This window comes from Dermacentor variabilis, chromosome 10, assembly GCF_050947875.1.
Source record: "Dermacentor variabilis isolate Ectoservices chromosome 10, ASM5094787v1, whole genome shotgun sequence".
Classification (NCBI taxonomy): Eukaryota; Metazoa; Arthropoda; class Arachnida; order Ixodida; family Ixodidae; genus Dermacentor; species Dermacentor variabilis.
The window spans coordinates 17,179,774-17,205,458 of NC_134577.1; the positions used below are offsets into that span (position 1 = coordinate 17,179,774).

At 44.5% G+C, this 25,685-nt stretch overlaps 1 long non-coding RNA gene across 1 annotated transcript in view; it reads right to left on the reverse strand.

Moving 5' to 3' along the window:
• The window catches only part of LOC142560024 (uncharacterized), a 294,973-nt gene that overhangs the window by 107,894 nt on the left and 161,394 nt on the right, over positions 1-25,685 (reverse strand). The window contains exon 3 of the long non-coding RNA XR_012823299.1: positions 3,189-3,250. This is a non-coding gene — a long non-coding RNA (uncharacterized LOC142560024). The remainder of the gene's footprint in view (positions 1-3,188; positions 3,251-25,685) is intronic.

The following is a 25,685-nucleotide window of genomic DNA, read 5'->3' on the forward strand; positions in this document are numbered from 1 at the left end:
ACTGTCAAGTGCACGGAAAATTGCGTACGCATACCCGTTCTTGGAATCGTGTGTTACGTGGAAGTTCGTGCTAAATCCAACAAATTTTCGGAATAGAAACTCGTGCCGAACCGTTACTAAACTTATTTTTCTCAATATACTCAGTAATTCGACCACTACACTTGCAGTCTTGTCAACGTGATAATTTATATAGGCGCAAGAGGTAATACAAGAAAATGAGTAAGTACTAGGATCCAATTACTTGAAGAGACTGCATTTCGAAAGCAGTCGAACTTTATTTATTTCCAACATAAAGTTGGTCTCCTCCAGGCAATCTCAAGCCTACCAGACGGCACTGGGATTTACCTTCTATGATTGCCGGACCGCGCACATGAGTAACCCAATTTCTTGACTTCCCTTAGCGCTGCTACAGGGCATTGAGATGCAGTTCGGCCAAAGCTCAGGTGTTCCAATTACTTTTATTCGCATCTGTGCATTACTGAAATTTGAGCGGCCTTCCGCAAAAGAAAAGTACGTATGGCGTAAGACATTTGGCTCAAGTGGGAAAGTTCTTCACAAACTTAAAAAAAAACAATGCAAAATCAAAAGCGTCGCATGGTACTTCATCCGTTTAATCTTTATGACGCCACGGTTGTCTCCACTCTATGCGGAGCGGCCGGCAAAGAGGAGCAGCCGGAGAACGCCCTTCATCCCGCGCCTGACCCCCTGCCTCGCGCGCCACAGGACAGGGCACGCATCAGGGCCGCGTTCCTCGCTCGCACACGCGTGATTGAACCGCGTTCGCCGGCTCACCGTCACACGTTTTCACTCACACGGAACCTCACGGTGATGGTGACGGCGCCGGCCGAAATGCGCCTGGAGGGTCCGTATAATTGCTATCGCAATAAAACTACGCTTGCAAGCGACGCGCCGATAGTGCTTGAACTACAAATGCCAACCGTGAAAGCGGTAAGTATGGATCATTGAAAGCACACACATATCCGTCAGACGGGTTTATCCAAAGTCATGAGGGCGATTATTTGCGCATTGCTTTTATCGTCCTACTGCGCTGTGAGTAACCAACTGGAGCCAGTTGCAAAGAGTACACGCAGATATTTTTTCCGAAGTTGCTGCCACTGCTATTGCAGTTATTCTCGTTGGTGGTGGTGGCCTTGTTACGGCTGTAGTTTTTTTGGCTGCTGTTCTTGTTTTGATTGCAAGTGATCCGTTTACTTGGCTTGCGTGTTAAAGAGGGAAGGGGTTGTTACAGGCAAAGCTGTGCTGTCTTTCTTTTTTTGTTTGCTTTCTTTTGCGCAATTTTTTTTATTTCTTTTGTCAGCTTTTGATACCACTCTTCTCGTTCCATTAGAACAATGTCAACGGTGGCCGTTAAGTCTTCGAGGCCGTTAACTTTACGACCGCCCACGTCGTGTACAGGGTGGGACACTTCTGTTTACATTATCCCCTGAGCTCCACTGCCTCCAAGCAGGCGCGCAAAAGCGTTTTCTATGACGTTTGTTTCGACGGGAAGTAGTTTAACATCCATAACCAACTACAGCTTCTCCGTCAGAAGGCGGCAAATTGTACAAAGGCAAAATAATGTCACTTCTTTTACGACCCTTCCAACCGTCCTCCCTTAGAGCGCAAACCGAAAAAGAAAGCTGCGAAAAATAGTAAATTGGGGCCATGTTCCAAGTTGATGGTGGTCGAACGCAGAAAATGAAGTAGCAACGAAAGAAAAAAGATGGAGGGACTGCGGTCAACGACCTCTTATGTTTGCAGACTGGCCGCAGCGAATGTGGAACTTCGGTTCTGTAGCGCAACGCCAAGGATTACGTACTGAGTGGCAAGCGATCGAAAAGACGACACACAGGCTGTCACTGTCGCCCACCGAAGCACTGCCTGGCTTCGTCTATGGGCGAAGCGACTATAAGCTATTGCCACGAACAGGTGTCCCTTCTTCTTTTTTATTTTCAGCTAGCTCTTATGATTTTTAGAGCTGCTACTTGCCTCAAGGCTAGGATGAAGTTCTTAGACCTGTGAGAGTTTTTAGCGAAGGTATACGTGACCTTTTTGTTGACTGCCGCAGAACAGACTCCTCCAAGCTTCCAGGTGAGCCCTTATAAGCTATCAAGAAAAACTCAGGATTATAAATATTTCTGCTGAAGTGTTCGGTAATTATTGGACCGAGAGCGTTTAGCGCTTCATAAATAGCCAGTTGCTCATTTTTTGTGAATGATGAGCACTCTTCCAAGACTACTCACAAGTGACGTCGCAACTTCTGAATTTCATTCAGTCTGAATTCCTACCAGCCTCAGCCTGCTGTTCTCTTTCAAGACAGCAAGGTTGCGCTGCAACTATGAAAACGCCGGTTTCCCGATTGACAAGGGCATTCAGCGTACATTACATGATGTTAACTACAGAAAGTCGATTTGGCCACCCTATTCCAGTGGGTACCTTCCCATATCGGCGTAGCAGGCAACGAGACGGCTGACAGCTTGGCGCGGAATGGGCTACATCAAGCCAGCTAAGAGGACTCCCCAGAATGCAAAAAGAGACACGAAGAAGGCCAGTTTAAGCAACTTCCGTTCGTTGTGGTCTCCACCGCATCCGCCCTGTGTGATTAAGGGACTTCACAGAACTGATGCCGTCCTCCTACATCGCATCCGCACAGAGTCAGTGCACACTCCAGCGTGGCTGCGCAAGACAGGGCTTGGTCCACCTTAGACACGTGTGCATCTTCGTCGTGTGAGCGGCGGTGCAAAAAAATTGAGTGAATGAATTGTGAAACAAGGCACACAACATATTAAATATTTGGCTTTATGTATTTAATACGTCATGAGCCTCGTTTCTCCCGACCTCAGATTTCGACAAAAGGTGTATTTGTAAGCTTACTATTGAACGAACACGTCGCGTAACAACTTAGTTTCTTTTTGCTTCATTTAGTACTCGTTTTTCGAGCGTCAGAGGGGTATATATTTTATCAGTTCCTGTTTTCAAAAAAAATAAACTGGTCTAGTCGCACAGATGACGTCTGCTTGCACGTATGGATCTCTTTCAGTTTTTCTCACCTTTACTTCTTCGAAGAACCAACAGCGCTAGCTTTACCTGTTGCCTCTACAGAGCAATTGAAAATCCACTACCCCCTCTCCTGTTATTGCGATAGCAATTATTCACGCCGTCGGCACCACCGCCGCCGTCGTGCTTACCCGCTGAAGGCGCATGCGTGGTTCGTAGACGAAGCGTCCCCAGCGGCGCAGAGTGATGTTGGCTGCAAGAAAGACGAAGCAACGTGAACGCACAGTTAAAACTACGTTCAGCCGCTGATTGCGGCTTGGGCAATTAGCGTCACCTCCTTTCGCGTGAGCAATGGAACATTAAACACATTTTGCATATAATTATGCATAATTACTTTGCTGATAATGTTCTGCCTAAGTAATCACAAATAACTGTTGCAACAAACGATTTGCTTCTTTTTTTAGGTTTACCACATGCAAAACAAGATAAATTATCTTTTTTTAATTGTAAGAAGCTTTGTTATGTACTTATGTGCCTATATAATGTGCAGTTGATTTGTACTGGAGATGCGGGGTACTCAGCTCTGCAATATTGTTTTTTTAAGTATATCTCTTGCTGTGCAACAGTTGCTAATGAAATTCAAAACAAAGCGCATTGTTCGGCCTATTAATTTTCTATCGAAACGCAGTAGCCTCGTGCTAACCATTTACGAGGTGACCTTACAAGAGGTTGCAAGCATTGACCAACATGGGAGCGAGCCATCATCAAGCAAGGCACGTTGTCGTCCTCAGAACAGCCAACCCGCTTCTTTTTCCCTTGCGTCTGCAGAGAAAATCGCGGGCTCGTCCAAATCGCTCGTCGAGCGCATGGCAAACGAGAAGCTGGACGAAACAATGTCATGAAAGAGATTTTTTTTATTTATATAATTTCTTGGAAGCACGGCCTCGCACTCGCCAGAGGGGAAAGTGGCGCTCCTGGCGCAGTTCCTTTTTATCCGGGGTTTATAGCTAGCTGACACAGCCGTGGTTAAATCACATCGGTGGCAGATCAAGGGCAGCGTTCTGCCTCCCGCTGCTGGCATACGCGTCATGCAGACGCACACTGCAAGCACGCTAGCGTTACTGCTGACCTGCTGTGTCTATGATCTGGTCTGAGCAGTAAACGCCAAGCTAACGTTATCTAATATTTCACTGGCCACTTTCTAAGGCTGACGGCTTCCCGGCGGACTCGTTTCGTGCACCAATTGACGTGCGACGCCTGCAAACGCAGCAGGCGTCACTCATCACGCCAGTGTTGTGAGACACTTGGTAGCTGCCATGGCGCTATTCTTTCTGCCCAGAAGACGAAGTGGCTCTTATGCGGAACCCCGTTTTCCACTGCTCGCAGTTTACGAGTATTTTAAAGCGAAAGCTTTACTGACTGCGAACTTGCGATTTCGCCGTGCGGTGCTCCGAGGAGGTACATGACGTCACAACGCGCGCCTCGCCACGGATATTTCTCTCTCTCTTGCTCCCTAGTCACTACTGCGCATGCGCCCCTAGTAGATCCAAGCCACAGGTGTTCCGCCGCTGCGTAGCGCCGCATCTTTCTGCCGCCACCGTTTGGTATGACGTCACACAACGTTCCTCGTCGTTGCGCTCGCCTCCGCTCGCTTCGCCAGCTGCGTTGCATGCCTGATAACATGTCGGAGAATTGGAAAGGAGAGCTCGCGTGCGCCATAACCACAGTTGAGGTGGCAGTATGGATGGCGGCAATTATGATAAGCAGGAGGAGGCCTGGAATGGACATCGGAATGAGACGAAGAGGAAACGAATCACCCAGGAAACAGACGAACAGCGCACCAAACGGCTGGCTAAACACCGCAACATAGCTAGACAACCAGACTAACCTGGACTTGCAATAAAAATTAACCAAGGCTAACCATGTTATGCCTTAGCTTTCGCTACGTGTATCCTGGCATAGCCGTGATAAGCCACTGCCAACTTTTTGCGTGTTATCGGAAGGCGCCACTTCCGACACCTTCAGTGGTGGAAGCTGAGTCAGCTACACGTTCGGAGGAGACAGACGTCACAGTGTCAGGCGCTCCGAGGAAGTGCAATCATCTCATGAGTGACACAGGCAGCGAGGAAACCCTGCTGTATTACTCTGCTTCGGAAGATGTGTCGGATGACGGTGATTACTTGACAGTTTTACTGCATGCTTTAGGATTTTAGAGTTAATGCCATCAAAGCAATAACTAGTCAATATCTTGAGACTATTCATGAATCCAGCGATTCCGTTGGCTATTATAGATTTAATAGGGGTTCAGTTGTTCAATTAAGCACTCATAAATATTGACTTTTGTATCTTATTCGCTTTTGTATTTTACACTACAGCGTACTATATTGCCAAAGTACGAGAAAGTAAAAGAACGATAAGCATCTGGACAAACAAGCAGAAACCATATAGACGGCCACTTCTCGGCCACAGTGCCGGCCAGCCATTTTGTGCGCGAGAAATCGTTCTAAATATAGTAAGGACATCTGAGCGTCTACCTCCTCATAGTCTATGTCGATGATACTGAACGAATATGGTGCGCTTTAATATCCTCATGAAGAGAGGCGTGAATCGTTTAGTGAATAAGAACGAATGATGTTATTTTACAACGTACATCTCGATTTATATGTTTCTTTGGGGTGTAAATGGGCTCGTTTTTTGTATACTTCAAAGATGGTAGAAATTAGTAGCCCTGCGAGCTTCGCGCTGGATACGAACATTGGGCTCCAAAAATATTTGCTCGTAACAAGAGTATAACGAACAAACTAGTACAGTGAACTAGCTCGAAAGAAGGTAACAAGAAAACGAAACGACGAAACGTCTGCTCAAACTGTCCACAAAGATAGCGTAATTGTACCAAGTGGAGTTGAGTAAACTTCGTTTTTTTGTGAAAAGCGTTAGCCAGTATTGTTATTGACAGCTCCGTTCGCTGTCTAACACTTTAGCGGCCATGGAGTGAATCACTACAGGCCACCATCAAACCTATGTACTAACAGATTCGTCCTGCGACGGGAGGTGAAGGTTCGTGACGCGGCCTAAAGCAGTGTGCGTGACGGCGCGTATGTGTGCACATTCAACGCTTCCTCTGCGGTAGACACGTGTGCCTACCTTTATCGCGTTCTTGTCAAAAGTGTTGTCTGTCGTGCAGGGCTCAGCGTCTCATTGTTTCCAGTTGCGACAGGCAACTGCGCCTCCAAGTACTGCTTCCGGCAAGACAGAAGACTTACGATCCGGAACTGACGTGACCACACTATATGAAAGTTCAGTACTTTTCCTCCATGAATATGTGTCGGGCACTTTAAGAAACGGGTTCAAGTTCGTGTTTGCCCAGCCAAACTGCGGAAATTGTCCCGCCAGATCAGGACGTGTACAGGTCGCCATATATATCTACCAAACGCTATCGTTTATGAACTACAATAAAAAACGCAGTTACAAGGAATAAATACAACTTACTTAAAAGAAGCATAAATATAACGCTGTCGTATATCGAAAGCAACTCCAAGCAGCTCCCAAGCAAACTCCAAGCAACTTGACATGCGACAAGTCTTCTTGAACTGCGCTATACCTCTTGATATGATAACTGGTCCACTCTGATGAAGCGAAGCAGGGTTGTCGTACCTGCAGCGCTTTTATTTCTGGGATCGAGATACATTACAGCGTAGCGTGAAGGAATAACTTATAGAACTGAGATATGTGTCTTCACCGAGTACTGAACGCATGCAGTTGTTTTCTCATTTGTATGAAATATTTTTTGTTATACTCATTGTTCAGGCTTTCTACAGCGAGAATATCAAATCTTTGTTATCAAATCCAGTCATCAGAAAAGAAAAAGCGCAGCTTAAGTGTCGATTTGTTCATTGCTAATAGAATGGAGGCGCGGCCATAACTGTCCCGCAGAAAGGCATAGGTTTGCCGTAAAGCGTACTTATTTCGTGACTACGTTATCTAAACATTTTTCACGTATCTCGTTTTGCATATTGCTGTATTGATTACGCATCGATTATTGTGTAGACCATTGCGTGGAAGAAAACTACATACATGCGAAGTTCTTTCTCATAAGGAATGCAAGACAAAAAATTTAAAATAAAGATTCGTCTTTTTATAGTAGCTTCCCGGGAAGTACAAAGGAGACACTGATTCCTTACTTTGATATGACAATGTCATCTCCTTCATTGTATGGCTAAACCACGCCTGTTGTTGCAAATGCCTTTATTAGTGCGGAAACCTCTCAAATATGAGTCATACATTGTGGTATTTAGTGTCCCGAAACTGCACTCAAAACTTGATACACGGGCATTTCTTCGACTCTCCCCCGAAAATTTAAGCTGTGAACTTGTGCTCGAGACTGAGCTTTCCATTTATGTAAGCGGCACAGCACCGCCTGCTCACAGTAGCACCAAGTTGGAAAGAAAAGGCTAAAGAAAACTTTACCCAATGAACTCACAGCTCAAACTAAGGCCTTTGGCGTGGAGAACTAACGAATTTTCACGCCACTCAAATCCAGTTTCGTTTTCTTTCGTGGGTCGGACAAACGAAACCGGGTTAAGCGGTTTGCCCAACGGTTACGCTGTCATTGTTGATCCGGTAGAAGTGCTGCAACTCGGTATAGCTGGTTGTACACGCTTATATCTTTTACCACGCAAGTTTTGAGCCCACCACACCTGGAACGCTAACGCGTAACTAGTGTAAGTTTGCACTCCTGCCTGTTTTGCTTTCGAAAACAGCACGGCAAGAAAAACAAGAGTGTTGATTCGACGGTGAGCGACTTAGCGAGAAAGAGAGAATGAATCGCAAAGACAAACGCATGGCAGTTAGCCTGACAAGTTATCTGGTTTACAACTCTGCGCTCGGGGATGATAAAACAAAGAAACAAGGAATGAGGAATTAAAATTTGTCACAAGCTCTGTAAGCCTCCGTGGGAAGTTGTCTACCGGCGCGGTGTGGTAGTTCCCCTGCGCCATCGATTATGTGTTTCGTCACCACAGCTACAACTCAGTTGTCTTACTGAAATAATCCATACAAGGCGCTCTTGTATCGCGGTTTTGGTAATCAGTATTGCGATAAATATCTGCCCGCATCAGATCGCAACGCACTTTGTTTACAAAAAACAAAGGCAGATTTCTGTTCCTTCTTTTCGTCCGATGCTTTTTGGCGTCCCGAGTAATTGATAATGTGATTGCGAATAACACTGGAATTCGAATGCGGTGCATAGGCCATGATATATCTCGACAGAACCCAGACTCCATGAATTGCTTTCACGGTAGTGAACTGCGTCATCCTGGATTACCAAGGATTACCAAGGAATCGTACAGTTCGTCAAAACGGCGGCCACAGGTAAAGAATCCGTGGGTGAGTTGCACTTGACGTGTCAAGATTCCGAAGGCTGACTTGGCTTCTGCGCTGTAGTACTTGTCCAGGCGAGTGAAGTAGTAGTCTTCGTTCTGCAGCGACATGGCGCAGCAGCCATCAGAAATGCTGGTGCGATATTAAAAAGGAGAATCTGTACTCAGCCAAACTGTTGCGAATTTCGTTGTTCTCAATTTTGAATTTTGTTGTTCTAAACGTGACCCGGGTAATCGCGCACACCAAAAACAATTGCGGAACGCCGATTTCTTGATTGTCCTGTCTCAGATTACGCATTAAGCTTTATATTTATTTCTCGGAGCCTTTTAAGCACAAATAACTACCATTACAGCTTTTTCGTAATCAACTTCTGAGTTTCCATAATTTTTTTCCTTCTCGTTTTTCTTTATTTGATTCATTCGAGCAAACGTCAGAGAGTATGTCATTTGTTTATTTATTCTTTCATTTACTGTTCTATTTACTGACACTCACATATTGCAGGCTCATTTTGGACTATACTGGGACAGGAAAACTGCACAAAAAATTGGTAGTCACGTTAGCACAGGTCAAAGAGGTTTAATGCGAAAGCCTGTGCGCTCGAGAGACGTTAATTTAATTACATGGCATTCTTATACGAATGCTTTGTTGCTTACTACTTGCTTTCTCCCACCAAAGCTTGTGGGTTTATGCCTTAATTGACATTAAGTTAATTAAGTTTACCTTGATTAACTTCGCCATTATTAACACCAAAGGGTGCGGATTCGACTCCCACCGAACGTCGAGGGTTCCAGTGCCTTAATTCGCCTCAACACCAAAAGTCATGGATTCAACTTCCATATAAGCGTGAAGATTTGACTCCAACCGAAGGTCGTGGGTGCGCCTGCCTGAATTCCCTCTATATTAATTAACTTTGGCTTTCTTTTCATGACCAACGGCAGCGGAAACAGTTTTTGAAGAAGACGAAGACGAACGTGCAGGCGGTAACATGGGCGCATGTATGCAGGAGGCGAGCTCACATGATCTTCTGTACCGCACGCCGAATTTTTCAGACCATCGGGGTTGTGAGCCACTGAAGGCTTTGGCCTTGATAAGCTGCTGCAATGGTACACGCAATTACTCAACACAAAGTCAAAAGAACACGGATATCAAGCACTTGAGAGGCATTTGATGACGACATATTCGTTCCCAACCTTCCCCATAAAATAAAAAGTCCAGCAATCATTCAATCCATCTCGCACTGGGAAATCCGAATGAATTGTTTACATTAACAGCCAAGGAAAAAAGCGATATGAACCTAATGGAAACAAAATGAACGCGCGCGTGTAAGCAAAGCTGTGGCTCGTTTCTCCCATCAGGGTTATAATAGACTCACTCGCGAACAAGCTTGCCTTTGTTATGTTTCGCAAAGATAAGTGAGGACGCCTTCCTGTTTAACTCCATCCGCACTACCATTCGTTTTCAAAACTGTTTACTTCCCAGTCATAAAGAGGACTATGGTGTTGTTGACACGTCGTAGATGTCCATTAGCCTTTGTCAATGACCTCAGGTTTCTCGCGGAGAGGTCACGACCAAAGGGGTCATACCAAAGTGAACGTGCCGAGACCCGATTGAATCCCTGCGCCACCTAGCCATCTAGAACAAAAAAAAAATGTTTGGTCGGTCGCGGCCTCTAAAAGATGGATGACTGTAGATGAGAGACAGATAGAGTCAGTGGGAGTTGCCAAACACAATTTGGAGTGCACTTGAACAAGGAAAACTTTATTTCCCTTGTCCCCTGCAGTCTACGTACCGGTGTACCCTGGAGTTGCTCTTTTAGAGACATGACGCTATCTTAAGTGAAAAGAGAGCAGCCGTATGGTCGCAATGTCATTTTAATTCCTGTAATGAAAAAGACGAAACACTTAATGATCTGTTTACGGTCGTAGAACTACAAGATGCCGCTGCTGTCTCCGAACAAATGATTTCTCATCTTTAGATGTGTGCTTATCGCGGGTGCTCGCTGCTGGCTTATTTGTTTAGCCCTTTCGACGTGCGTCGCGACCATTCAGTTCATCGTTATATCCGTCTCTAAGCATTGTCTCACCTAAGCACTGAAGCTTTAGTTGGGAAGCTTAGAAATAGGGGACCCGCTGTGGTTGCTCAGTGGCTATGGTGTTGGGGTGCTGAGCACGAGGTCGCGGGATCGAATCCCGGCCACGGCGGCCGCATTTCGATGGGGGCGAAATGCGAAAACACCCGTGTGCTTAGATTTAGGTGCACGTTAAAGAACCCCAGGTAGTCAAAATTTCCGGAGTCCTCCACCACGGCGTGCCTCATAATCAGAAAGTGGTTTTGGCACGCAAAACTCCAAATATTATTATTAGAAATAGGGGACTTGAAACTAGTGGACGCTGGTGGCCAAAAGTACAAAAGAATTATCCCTTCAATATCCCAGGCCGTAAATCTAGAGAGGCTAGTACATTTCTTGGGAAAGAGACTGCTTCCACTGCAATGACGGATGCATGTTAGTTAAGCAGTCCCTTTTTTGTCGACTGTTCGTGCATACAGAATAATTCTCACGGTGGTATTACGCACTTAGGTGGTTATTACAAGGCTCTTTTGTGTGATATCACGTGCTATCGATAACCTTGTGACGATAACTGGATTCATGATCTTGATCGGAGGCTGAATGTCGTCTTATATTCTGCTAAATAACTCCGTTCCTTAATTACTTTTCTCCGCATCTCAAACAGCTTGTAGAAAAAGATGTCACACTTCCCAGCGCTCTAGTTCAGCCTGTGGAGGCACTAAGTTAGTAATTCACGACAAGGCTAAAAGAGGGCATCTGACTGCAGTAGGAACACCATTCATCTGTCATCATTATAACCGACCCGGCCCTGACTTACGTAAGCGTGTAATCCATATTTTCGTTCATGCGCAACTTTGTCACCTGGAATTATTTCGTGAACCCTTTATCGTCATATCGAAGACATGCTGTTGTAAAGCTTGAAAGCTTTCATTAAGTTTAGCAAGGCCGACATTTTGTCTAAATGGTAATTATTATTTGACTTGATCCCTGCACAGAAGAAAAGAAATTAAGAAACAGCGTTTAATTTTCGCTTATTTGATTATTTGCCTCACGTACGGTGCTGAAGTCATAGATAAAGAGTTTTAAATTATGGCGGAAGCTTTTTTTCATTTTTCCAACCTTCTTCTGGTATTAGTAGCATACAGAACACTGTACGTAATTCTCGACGAACAGGTGAGTCGATAACAACTGTAAGTTCTCACGGAGTTTACACGATCTTTCAAAAACTGGAGAAGCATCAAAAGCATGGCATGAAAGGCGCTTCGAGAAATAGATGTGTATGAGCACGCTCAGCTTCAGATATTACTGCCGCAATGTTCGCCATATTAAAGATTGCATTCGGAGAGGCTAGAAAAACACGAACATTGCTGCAGATCCAAAAGCATTTTTTGCTCTTGTCTTCTCAATGCAGTCGGTGTGTGGATAATATTATGCATGCATTTATGGTAATAGACACCGTGAAAAGCAGATCGGCGTTGCAGGAATTATCATTTTTATGGCCTTTGCATTTGGACTCGCGAAACGGGGGAGATGCAGTCTGGCACACGATAAGCCGGACCAACACTCACATGGCGACACGGGAAAGAACAGGCCTTATATGGAAATTGGGTTGTGTTACAATGGTTCCAGAAGTGTTGCGCAGAAGATCAAGCAGCGTCCTAGCAAAATATATCACAATACCTCCCGCGCTGCTTGCTTCAGTGCTCGGGGCGAAGACACCACTGCATTCAAATAGAGCCCGCTTGGTGTTGTTTATTTGTTTTTCCTAAAAAGCAAAATCTATAGTTGAAATCCATAGCATGGCTGGGCCACAACGTTCACTTGAGGTTTCTTAGTGCGCACCCAAAGCACATTGTGCGACAATTGCATTCTGGTCTCATCGCAATGGGGACGCCGCGACGGAGATTCGAACCCGAAACCACTCGTACTAAGCACCAGAGCGCCCTAACTATTAAGCTACCGCGGCCGGCGTTGTGCGCTGTCTTTTTCTCGCTCTCTGATACCCCCATCATGTTCATTTCCGTGTATGCATTAGACGACAAAATGTTGTGGAAAAGCTGGTTTGCAACATCTCCAAGCATTGCAAACATCTCCCAAAACATCGCAGGTAGCGCTGCAACTCATCAGGATCACAAAAAACAAGACACTTGGTAAGCGACCTGCACGCTCTGCTTTCGACGTTCCAACTCGTTTTCATATTGACACTTGTAGCGTAGATTGCGCGAGACCTCACGTCCTCGCTTATTTTTTTTTCTTTTTCGCACCTTCGCGCCTATCAGTATAAACTGTGAACAGAACTGTTGCATGTACATATACGTGCATGTATCTCGTTCAGACTTGCTGCCTCCTTGTAATTTCGTTCCATCGTTCACTCTACCGACGTAGCCTTTCGTCGCTGAATTATATATTTTCATGCATTCGCTTCTCACCCTTTTAGTGCGTTGTTCTCGCACGAAGTAGGCGCAGTTGCGTAACGACGTTTACGAGTGAATGGTGCCTCGGAGCCGAGAGAAATGCAGATCGCACTCACGCCCTCTAGCTGGGCTGTCGTTTGTCCATCTCGACGCATACGTATTATTTCTCCTGGGCACGCCGTCGTTCGCAGGGTGCCGTAAAAATCGTCACAGGTATGCCAACTTAGGTGCAGGAACGATGGAAATAAAACACTCGAGGCATTCCGGATCTTTTGGGAATATTTAGATTGCAACCATTGCAATGACATCTAAAATATACCACGATTGAAAGAAGAACGCACAGTGAAAGAAAGCCTTCTTCAGCAGAACATCCAAGGAAAATGCGAGGTCATTGCCATCCTCGCGCTATCCCATTCATTGCGGTGACGTACTGGCGTTGGCGTACGAGGTGCGTGATGCTCACAATACAATTCAAGTTGCGTGATCGTAGATAGCTTTCCTTTCCTTTTTTTCTTGTTGCGCTTCTATCATTTCTTGGTAATATTCCTCGAAGAAAAAGTCCCGCCTTTGCAGGGGCGAAAAATAGCCACAGATCTGACACCTCCTATTGTCTCCTTTGCGTTGCGGTTATTTCCAGCGCTACAACTTCGATTTTCGCCTGTTTCTGGGATATCTCTCTTCGCGCTCAAAGAGAAAGTTGAAACCCTTCGGTAGAGCCATAAGCTTGCAACAGAGAAAACCACTCTGCATCTCACAATATGGCTATGATGAGAGCAATTCAAAAACAAAAGGTCTAAACTAAGGGATGATCACGGTTCTTTTTCTTATGGAAACCAACGTACGTAAGATTCCTGGAAGAAAAATTGCCGCAGGAGAAGTAAAAGAAGATGAGCTTTTACAACTTCCAAAAATATCGCGTGGGTGTCTCTTTTTTTCTCGGTATTCTTCAAGCTGTTTGAAAGTGCAGAATCTCAGGTCCTTTATAGCCGTGAATATTATGTATATCATCGTCGTCGTACTTTTCATGTATTTGTTTTTTCTTCGTCTATGAGCTACTTCCAATTTATAAACAACCCAGGTATTTGGAAGACACTTCCCCCTCTTTTTTATTGAGATACATGGAATAGTTGCCACCGTTCTCTGGCGATAGCTGCTCCTTTTGAATCATCTATTAATATAAGAAAATAAAGAAAATTACACATTCTTGTATTAGACTTTACTTAAACCAGAAGGAAAAGTACGGCAGTGCAACACACATACGGGGCTGTGGAGTCAGTAATTGCATTAGGCTTTGCTTAAAACACAAGAAAATACAACCGGAAATGCAGTGTACGTACGCGATAGTGTATCGGATTCAATACTCATGACTTATGTAAGCCTCCTAAAAAATGCGTTGAAATATTTTCATTGCTTTGTTGCAAACTGCTTTTTGGTAGTTATAGGCCTAACACCTGGGCAAGTAAAAAAAAAAAAAAAGAACCCGACGACTGTCACGCAAACGGAGTTCTTCTTCGAGACGCTGTCTGTGGGTGTAACGTCCTCGGGGAAGTCGAGGTGTACAGCTGGCATACGTCCCCGCCATCCTGGCTGCACGAGCACGTAGGGGAAGACATCGCCACATTATCCTCTAGCTCTCTCTCTACGCACTCGGCTTTCGCGCTTTTTCTTCTCCAGTGTTTTGCCGCTACAGCGAATACGGCCAGAAATCTTACCCAAGACCTTGCGCGCAGCACAGCATTGTCACCAGCGGCATGTCATCAGCAAGTAGAAAACTACCTTCGCGAACAATAGCTTAATTACCCAGCGAATAGCTGGGTAATGAAGCTATTCTCATAGTCAGTAGTTCGCGGTTGAAGGTCGGACTTTCATCGCCAACGCAAATGGCGCAGGCTCTGGCGTAACCAAGTTGCGGTGCGTGTTCGTCGGATAAAAAAAAATCTTATAGGATTAATATATACCGGATTAGAAAACCTTCGATGCAGACGGAGTTCTCACAAAATTACGAGTTCTCAATACGGCATTTGCAACGGCGAAATTAATATTTTGCCAAATTAAATTAAACACAGAACTATCCTGAAGTTTGTGAAAATAGGCAATGGCCGGCATTGCGAAGGTAGACCTGGACTCTGTTGAGGACATTGCAGCATATCTGAACATGCTGCCGCGAGAGCTTCGGAGCGTCTGAAGGACATTTGGCTGCCCTGGTTGACCGCTTGGGAAGGGATGCTCTCTTTTCCCGCAACTCTTTCCCCCTGAAGCAGCGTCACGAGAGGCCTCCGTCATGGCTACCGATATACTCGTTATAAGCTCTTGCCTGCAGAATTACGCAATGAAACAACAAGCCCTACCAAACTGTTCTCATTGCAATAAATCACGCGCCTTCAAGCGCATCATCCCTATGAAAGCGGATAGCTTTATAAAAGCGTTCGGCTATCAACTGACATTGACAACCGTTGTCGGTGATTTCTGCGCAGTTCTTTTGTGCAAATCCATTATCTGGCAGACGTGACACAAGTTAAGTTCGTTAGGTTTTGCTTGCTTAATAAGGCTGAGGGTTGCTACTTTATAAACGAATTCCTTGCTCAAGGAGCACTGTCATATTGCTTGAACAGAGAAGCTGAACGCGTAAAAAGTGCTGAATGAAGCTTTATTTTACATACGTCCTTTTCACTCTTTCTTTACAGCCTTCTGCAAAAGTACATATATATCTCTTGTTTTATTTCTTGCACCTAAAATGATAAAGAGAGCGAGTAGCTATAGCTACTGTGTGCCTACAAATGTCAGGATCTGGAAGCTAGATAGAAAACAACTTGACAGCATTTGTTCGGATGCCGTACATGAATGTGTCGTGACGTGCAAAAGCTTTTTTATTTCTTGACAATCACACTGGAGAACTACACCTATATCCCAAGTATTAGAGACAACATAAAATTTAAAGTTGTCACAACACAAATTTTTCAGCAATACAAGCTTCGAAAGTGCAAGCTGTCGTACAGTCGTCACGATGACGTTGGTCGTAGATGCAACCAGATGTCGAAATTATGACTGACGTCTTCTGGCACTCACGAGGTACTAGCAGCCGGAGAACAGATAACCTGTACCTTCACAAGACGTGAGGCATTGACAAGAACATTTTGCGTTATTTTGTATTGTTTTTGTTGTTGCTCCTTTCTTCATTTGAAATTGGCCCCTTTTGGGAAAAAGTGCTTTAATATATTTCATCCTTTTTTTTCGTTTATTTGATGGTTCTGCAAGTATAATTGCATGTCAATATTGTGTCTCATTTGTCACGCTTCTTTTGCAACTATAGTATATACTATAGTTCTGAAGAAAGTAATAAAGTAGTAAGTAAGCGTTCGATCTATCGTTTTCTTTGTGCTTGCCTGTCGCTCGCATGCGCAGTTTATCTCTTTCATATACAAAAATCAATGAAAACATAGAAGGTGCCAAACACCCCAGCGAACTAATACTCCTGGTGCTGTGACAACATCAAATATTGCGTCTATTGTATGCGTATAGCTGGTGAGTCGATCAGAAAATGCCATGTTGGAAGCAAGGAAAACAACCAGCCCAGATCCGCGTGTATGGAAATAACTAAATGAAGAAACTGAAAAACAAAATGGAACGTTATTAACTTCGCCGACGTTCCAGAGCTGGTCAGGTTTCTTCTAAAGGGTTCTTCTTCTATACGCGCGGTTTTTGGAACTTTCTGACAGCTTTTCGTAGTTTAGTCAGAATTTCCCCCGTCACATCTCTTAGTGAATTCGAGCCGGCGTACGGGGGGAGCTTTACGCCTCATTTGTTGATTTGATTCTGATCAAAGAGAGAGAGAAGGGAAGAAAGAAAGGCAGGGAGGTTAACCAGACTGAGTTCTCTCTCTCTGTCTCTTTGTTTCTGATCAGCGTTCCAAAAAGACAAGGCACGTGGAACAAGACGGTTAGTAGCTTTCTTTATTGCAATAATACCAACGTTGGCTACTACAAGCCCCCCAGCAACATGATTTATTGTTTATCGCTCTCACTTGAGGGCTTTTGCTAGTACCTAGAGCGAAGATTCAACCAGGTTTGTCGGAAACCCGTTTAACTATCCCTGATTTCCCCGGAGTCAAGCGGTTCATTTTCACCCGCCCGAAGCGCTATTACCATAGAGACGCGAGGTAAGCGTGTTTTTTTTCTCCATGCTGATAACATTTCTTTTGTGTTACTATCACCATCTTTCTGCTACCTGCAACGCAATATCAAAAGAAGTCGCCTTACAGGCATGATCTGAAGCGAAGAATTCAAGGCTTAAGCTTTACAGATTATGGTTTTCTTCGCCGATATTAGTTTCACGCAGAGCTGTGTGAACAACCACAGTTGTCGACTTCGGCAGAATTTTTAAAAAAATGTTTTAAATATAACGTGTGGACAACAGACACCATCTGATGACCCGAAAGAAACGGGTCGGCGTGTCTAATTGGCATTTTGTCCCATGGCCCCAGGAAGCTCAGCCTATATTTTTTTTTCTGCGCCTTTCACTGCTACAAGCTCCTTTTCGCTTACCTGTGCAGACGTACTGCATCACGTACTAATTCTTTCTGCGCCTTTAGTGTCAGCCTAAATGTCTGACAAAAGCAGACTCGTTTCCGCGCCGACCAAGAGCCGAAATAGACAGCCAGATTTGACCCGACAAAGGCTGCTTTGGGGCCACTATGTTCTCTTTCTGTCTGCTCACCCGTCTGTCCGTCGAGGGTGTTTTTTGTGGATCCACTACAATTGTCGTTTGACAATCGAAGCGAGAGCTGCCCTCTGTCTCGGAGATAATTAACGCGCTAAGTCACAATTGATTCTGTTGGCAGTTTTTCTCCAACAGCAATATAACTTAACATCAAGGGAGGAAATACGAAAAAGAAAGTAAATGAGTGTTATCAGATCTTCACACAGAACTTCAATTTGAGCTCCACTGTTCGACTTACCTGGTGCCTCGCGGCGCTATAATAAACTTTACCTGAACGAATAAGCCTCAGGGTTTAGTCAGTGGATAACTCCGGCTAACATTTTTGTCTGATTTTTTAAATGACTACGACTCTTTGGCGGATTCTTTAGAACAGAGTAACATTCTAAGTGCGACAGTTTCTCAACAAGCGCTTTTTTTTTGCACACTATTCGCGCAAAAATCGAAAGAATTTATTGCCCTTCGTCGTTTAATATCTTCAAAGTTTACTTCACGAAAAAAAGCCCTTGCACTTATTTTGTAGCCTCGTAAGAGTTGTGCGAAGTGGCACTTACGCTTAACGAAAACACAGGGCTTGGTGTTGAATACAATGCGAGCAGCGTATATTATTCCTTCCCATCATTATCATCATCGCCATCATAATCATCATTATCATAGATATATGTATACAGCAGGCCGAATGCCTCTTCCAGTGATCTCCAATTACCCCTGTCCAACTCTAGCTGATTACAAGTTGCGACTGCAAATTTTCTCATTTCATAAGCCCACATAATTTTATGCCGTGCTCGGCTGTGCTTCACTTCTCTTGGCATCCATTCAGTAACTCTAATATTATACCGGTTATCGGCCGTACGCATTACATGGCCCAACCAGCTGCGTGTCTGTCTTTTAATTTCAACTATACACTGTGTTGCAGCTAACACTTGCAAAAAATTTTAGTGGTTGCCTGTGGCAGATAGCACCATTCTAGTTCCTGAAATGGTCTACTCGAAGAGGTGGACATTTCTTGCACAAAAATTTGAAATGCATATATGACTAATTAAAAATTACTTAAGTTTTTAACGAATTATCTTGTGGTTCATGTTGTAATTTACAAATTCCACCGCAATTTTCTTCCCTCCTCTCTCTCCCTGTTATCTTTGTTTTTCCCCTTTCCCATTCCCCGAGTGTAGGGTAGCCAACCGGACGTTATTCTGGTTAACCTCCCTGCCTTCTACTTATCTCTTTCCCTCCAGCCATGGAGTTCGCAAAGCGTATCCACATGGAACGAATCCTCAAGATGACACCAGTTTCGACGTATAATTTCCCGAACTTTGTGGACAAAGGTATTGGCCTTCCAGTTACTTTCTTCACAAACCGTCTTTTATGCACTGAAGCACAAAAGTAACTGGAACGCCAACGCATTTCTCCGCAAAGTTCGGGAATTAATATATCAAAACGGGTGTCATCCTGAGAATTCGTTCCAAGTGTATCCGCCTCGGAACTCCATGGCTAGAACTTGTAAATTATAATATGATCCATAAGGTAACTAGTTAAGAACTTGACAATTTTCTTTAATTAGTCAAATATGCATTTCAAGTTTTCGTGCAAGAAATGTCCACCTGTTTGAGCAGACGAGCTTATGAACTAGGATTGTGCTATCTGTCACAGACGACCTTTAAAAATTTCTGAAAGTGCTCGCTGAAACACCCGGTATGCTGTTTCTGTGTATGCGGTGGTAATGACGATGACAAAAAAAGAACGAACGAAATGGGGATCGTCAAGATCGCGCAGTAACCCCCCCCCCTCCCCAGCTGATCCAAATTTGCAAAAAAAGAAAAAGAAAACAAAGAAATTGAAACATATAGAACAACAGAACTGACACGACATCAGAGAATTGCAGCGGCTGCAACAAAAATTCAAGAAATCGAAGGACACGTATTAAAACAATTAGACGCCGCTCACACACACACACATACACACACACACACACACACACACACACACACACACACACACACACACACACACACACAGACACATTTCATTATGAAGCAAGGACAGGAGAAGTACATGTGAATTAATCTTCTCTTGGTGGAGGAATCCTCGGACAACCTTTCCTCCCTCTTACCTGCTTTCTTTTCTTTCTTATCTGCTTTATTTTCAACAACGTGAGACCTAAAAGGAATGTGGGAAGCTTTTCCAATGGACGCCCCTTGCTTTCCGTTCGCAGCCATTACACGTGCAGACACAAAATTTACTTTGCTCCCTCGATTCTCGGAAATCGGATCGGACCAATTTCGCTCCTGACATTTCGTCGGCGCAGCGACGCAAATGGCGTCTGTCTCGAAGCACGTGCACTCGCCTGTGTTTCACTGTGCTAAAACGGTGCAGCGTGAGCTGAAACCACTGAGTGTGCTGAACTATTCCTGCTCAGCAGAAAAAAAAGAAGACTGTGATCGGATGGCGCCGAAGCAAGCGTCAGCCGTGTGGGCAGCCTTCACTTTGTCGTGAGTTAACCAGTATCCTTTATACGACACGCAATCATGTCGTCAATTTCTAATTCGTTTACGACTAGAATTTCGTACTTGACGAATGTATTAAGAAAATATATAAGAACTCTTTTCTTCGAGTAAGGTGTGTGCAGCGTTATCAGATTCATTTCTCCCCTCTTTACCTCTGTTTCTTTTTTCCGATGCTCACGTCTACAAAGAAAGAAAGAAAGAAAGAAAGAAAGAAAGAAAGAAAGAAAGAAAGAAAGAAAGAAAGAAAGAAAGAAAGAAAGAAAGAGAAAGAAAGGAAATGAGGATAGAGGGCTATATCTGTGGTGCCTACTTTATACCGTGTGTCCCATGTAACTTGAGCCAAACTTTGAATATATGCAGATGCCACGTAGCTGGACAGCACCATGGGAATGGTGTTTGCCGTCGCTTGGAGATTCTCGGGTTATATGTTGCATTATGCCTAATTACATAATTATTCCTAATTAGCTAACCATTTTTTCAAATATTAAAAGTTTATTTTCAAGCACGAGAGAAGCCCGCGAATGCTGGCAAAACTGCCGCGCGAAACTGTTGGGATATATATATATATATATATATATATATATATATATATATATATATATATATATATATATATATATATGTGTGTGTGTGTGTGTGTGTGTGTGTGTGTGTGTGTGTGTGTGTGTGTTTGTGTGTGTGTGTGTGTGTGTGTGTGTGTGTGTGTGTGTGTGTGTGTGTGTGTGTGTGTGTGTGTGTGTGTGTGTGTGTGTGTGTGTGTGTGTGTGTGTGTGTGTGTGTGTGTGTGTGTGTGTGTGTGTGTGTGTGTGTGTGTGTGTGTGTGTGTGTGTGTTCGATCAACATCAAGATTTTTATAGAGGCCGACATTTAGGGCGGATGTCTGTCTCCACTCATTGTAACTGCTGTAAATGCTTATTGCAGGTTATAGTGCGCGCAACTAAGCACGGGTGCAAAATGTGCTTATCTGTAACCTTTTGTTTACTGAAGTTTTCAAAGAACGCGCGTGCAGAAAGCATGCAAATTAGACGTGAGCAAAGAGCATTAGGCTGAAAGAAGGGAATCATCCACGTGAGTGCACGTCACCTCCAGAGTGCGCCGTTTCATGGGTAAGCTTGAGCCACGAAAAAATTCCGCTTACCAGTGTCTTTTTCTTTGGCCGTAGTTGGCACCATTATCGGCGGTGTCTACTCCTTTTCGCAGGTCAAGCAAAACTAAAAGCACAAAAAAGTGATGTGCACTGATAAGAGTGAAATAGCACGAATATTTGCTAGGTTCCACCCACGGAAGAAACTAGAAAGGTATAAAAGGTACAAAGGTATAAAAGGTGTATAAGGTACAAAAGAGTGAAAATACCCACATAAGTTCAGTTCATAGCTACGCAACTGAGATATATATCAACATATAACAACGTCGACGTGAGCTACACACATAAAAGTAACATCAATCGAAAAGGAAAACGTTGCCTCTGTATTGTCTTTTTTATATTTTGATCAAAATCCAGTGTTTTATATCAGCCATTGGTTGCTCCTTTGTATCGCGGTAAAATGTAAAGCCTGTAGGTAGCGACAAAGTGAGGTTTTATTTTCTTAACCATTTCTGTTAAAGGAGGTATTGGCGCCTGAGCCGGTTACTTCCCTTCATTTGCTTTACATATGTGCTTGAACAAAGCTTCACCAAAAAATATTAAAATACTTATGGTGACAAGGAGTTATATACTTCACATTCGCATAAATAAACATATTCACGCGACTTTAGAAGTGCGTAAACATCTTCTTTTTTAGCGTTAGGTGTGGTGCGGACTAAGCATTCTTTGCTTCCGACGTAAGACTATCTGGTGAGCGCGACACGGCGTCAAACACACACGCCGCCACCGGTTCGGGAAGGGAAAGGTGATGTGGGACCATGACGAAGCAAAACTTTCACGATATTGCGTGCGCAATCAGTGGGTTCCACGGTCCACGATAAGCACAGTGCGACATCATTGGGTGGTGTTGCAAGAAACCAAGCTTTGCCTTTCTTGTTGATCTCTGTTCATTTACTTTAGTTGGTATCCTGAAAATATGCAAGTTTTGTCCCATAGTCAACAGGTGAGTGAATGTTTATCCAGTTCTGTAATCAAACGAGCTCCACAGACAGTTTTTACAGCGAAGCTGTATATGGCTAGCCGATCCGTCCGTCCGTCTGTCTGTCGGTTGAAAACGCCTCCAGCGCAAACCGATGCGCATGCGCGAAAAAAGAAAAGACAGTAAGCGAGGCGCATGATTATCCAACACTACCTAGATAGCCCAAGGCCTGTTTACTCCGATCCATGACGTCACGCTCTCTGGACCGAAATTTCCAGCTGGCGGGACGAAAGCGGTGACATGAAAATCACTGTTGCCTACTCGGGGGCATCCCCATTAGATTCTATGGCAGTCAGGGCAGGTAACATGATGTCATGGATCGGAGTGAAAAGGCCTTGAGCTATCTAGCTGGTGTCGGATTTACTGCGCCAGTCGTGACGTCGCTGTTCTCCGTCACGGCCGAGCGTGCGCGCAGCAATTTTTCTCCTGCTCCGAAATAGGTAGGCCACGCGTCATACGTACTCCTTAGGAGCAGGCAGCTTTCGGTCAGCAACGCCGCGAGCAGAATCGATAACGAGCTCGTCTACGCCGTGCCGATGCTGTATCCCGGGCACAAGAACAGGATCATGCAGCAACTACGTACCGAGGATCTGGGAAACTACAAAGCCGTCGTTTAATGAACCGTTGGGATTAACCTAGTGGTAAACACTGGGGCCGCACATTTCAGCTTCGCTGGTTAGCCATATGTGCTGAGAGCTTGGGCGGTGATTTTTTTAAATGCATCGGTTTTCCATCTCTCGTATGCCACCAGTTTTCGCGCTACTAGCTACAATTTCTCATATTGTCTGCATTTCTCTATGTGTATCTGCATTTGCCTTTCTTTTTTCAGCGCGCCTGTCTAGCAGTGTCTCCGTTCTTATTGTATTTTCTATCGCAGACTCGCTCCGAGGGAGAATAGAGTGGAGCGTACGTTTCAGAGGCATGCTGCCCTCTAATAGTTGCTGTTCGGCTTACGTGGCTTTGATAAGCAAGCGTGCTGCAAGCATTTAGGGCGACCACGTAGAGCGTGCGACCTTGACTAGAGGAGAGATCGGCTTAGCCAGACGTCAGCGGAAGGCGGTATGGAGTCTTGTATCCCTTGCTTATATTTACGTGCCGCGACACCCACGTAGGTTGCGATTGCGAGCGAAGCCTCAGCTTTCAAGCTTGATGAGCTTCCTTCGTAACAGAGCGAGAGCTGATTGGTATCCTGCTGCGGCGTTACCGCTCTTTCCCCTCACTGGCTCCCAAAATAAGCTGTCTTTTCGATCTAGATAAGGCGTAACCAGCTGGCTACCTGAAAGAAACATGCCACAAAGTGTTGCATCTAAGCATGATCTGAAGAACTATGTTCAATCTATGATCTGAAGAACTCTGATCAATATATAATCTCAAAAGGTGTCGATATAAACTCTATGAAAAGAAAACCTGCATGGACACGCGATCAGGCCGAAACAGCTCCTACACTTTTAATGTCGCTGCCCATATATCGCTCGTAAATCAGTGGAGCATTCTTGCAAATCCGCTTCCCTAATTTACTCGAACCTATGTGGAATGAAATTAGGATGCTCCAGTGATTTAGTGAAACGTATCGCGACCTGTGTCATGCATCTTTACTGCCTCTTTGTATGTTCGCTGCCTGGTTTATCACTACAGCCGTGCCAGGCACAAAGAGCCAGGAAAGAGCTCTCGCACTAGCATTACTTAAACTATCTTACGCTACAACACACTCATTCTGCTACGAACAACGTCGCCACATCTACGCAGATGGCTCAGTGAGAACTGATTCATCTGCAATGGTTGTGCGGATCCCCTCAACAGGTATCACTATTTCGAGCAAGCGCAGCCACAGGGCCTCTCCAATTGCCACGGAGTTGGCTGCACTGCGAGCCACTTTCACTTACATCCTAAAGCAGCCAGTGAGCTCCTGGGTCCTTTTTATAGAATTACGTGCTGCCTTGCTATCTCTAAAGCTACCACGCGCCAATGACCGAAGCCTGTAGGATGCAGCATAGTGTTGTAGCAGTCAGAAGGCAGCTACTGCACAGCGAGTTCAGCACACGACCTTACAGAGGTTACCTTTCTCTAGGAGTGACAGATCAGCTTGAGATTCAGCGTTTTCTACAATGACACAGAAGTCCACCAATTAATTCAATAGAATAGTGCTTAAAGGATAAGCAGACAAGGCCATAATAAGTATTCCAATCCCCATCCTGCGCATTTAGCGTGCGATTATCCAACAATTGAGCCACGGCGGTGGCTGTCCATATGTCGACTTTCCTGTGTATTTGTGTTATGTGTATTAGATTTGGTTGTCATGTCGCCTCTCCTAGCCATGTCCACTCCCACCTGTAGCAATTTTCTTTCTGCACTTTCATTCCCATTGTGCTCGTTATTTCTTCGTCTCGAGTAAAAGAAGTTAATTTCTCTTATATTTTCCTTAGTGTCATTGTCTGTTGACTTCACATGATAGTGACTAACCAAAAGCGAGCTCGTGCGTTTCTCTTTTCCCCATTCATTACATTCATTACGACCATGAAACGAGAAATAATTGCGGCGGAACCCTTCTCAGCGTGGCCCTAGACTTTAATGCGATTAGCACTGCGGCAATGTAGTGACAATGTAGTAACACATCGTACTTCCACCGCGGAACCGCGTCATGTATGATGTGTGTACTCGAATTAGGCTTCTCTCTCGATAATCCTTCCGATAATGGTGATGTTTTAACGGCATCACCTTTGAAACGGAGCGGTGACACATAGCCAGCTAGCCTGCTTGACTTAATCAGATAGGCCATGCATGTTTTTTATTTGGCATTTTTGTATACGTCTCCCTAATCTTTCTTTTTCCCCTTCAAAATCTACCTTGCACCGCTGGCTATGACGGTAAGAGATCCGGTCGTGTCATTGTTTTCCCTGCTTATTTTTTTCACCAATACTCTAAAAGAATCTTGCTTATCTCGACTGCCGACTAGTTGACGCTTCCGTCCACCTTAAACTGAAGCGCTTCTGGAAGGTGTAAGTTACCTGCGGTTCTCACAGGTTGAATACCTTCGTATTCCATTAGGATAGACATAGCCGTTTCCGGAACTTTTGCTGCTGCATACACATGCTTCATCTAATTCTGAATATTCGCCCCGGTATGCTTTCTGCCCTTAGGCAACCGGCTCGAGCCTCAAATAGCGAGCCACTGCCCTTTGAGTTGTGACACAGTTTTTCCTTCTAATTTCTTTATCCTGATTCTTGTAAATCTCCATGGTACTTTCATTTCTATTCTTGGATTCAGTTAACTGTCTGTGTTTCTCTCACTTATTGTGTGTGATGACTCCTGGCTGTCAATTTACAGTTTCAATTACGTTGTACTTGGTTGCCAACTTTCTTGACCTCTTCCTCCATTCGGTGTTCACGCTTTTCAAGTACAGATACTTGTGCACTTTAGCTGCCCATTTATTTTCCACGTTCCTGAGTTTTTCTTCAAAACTGATTTCGCTCTGGGCGCACTGCGCCAT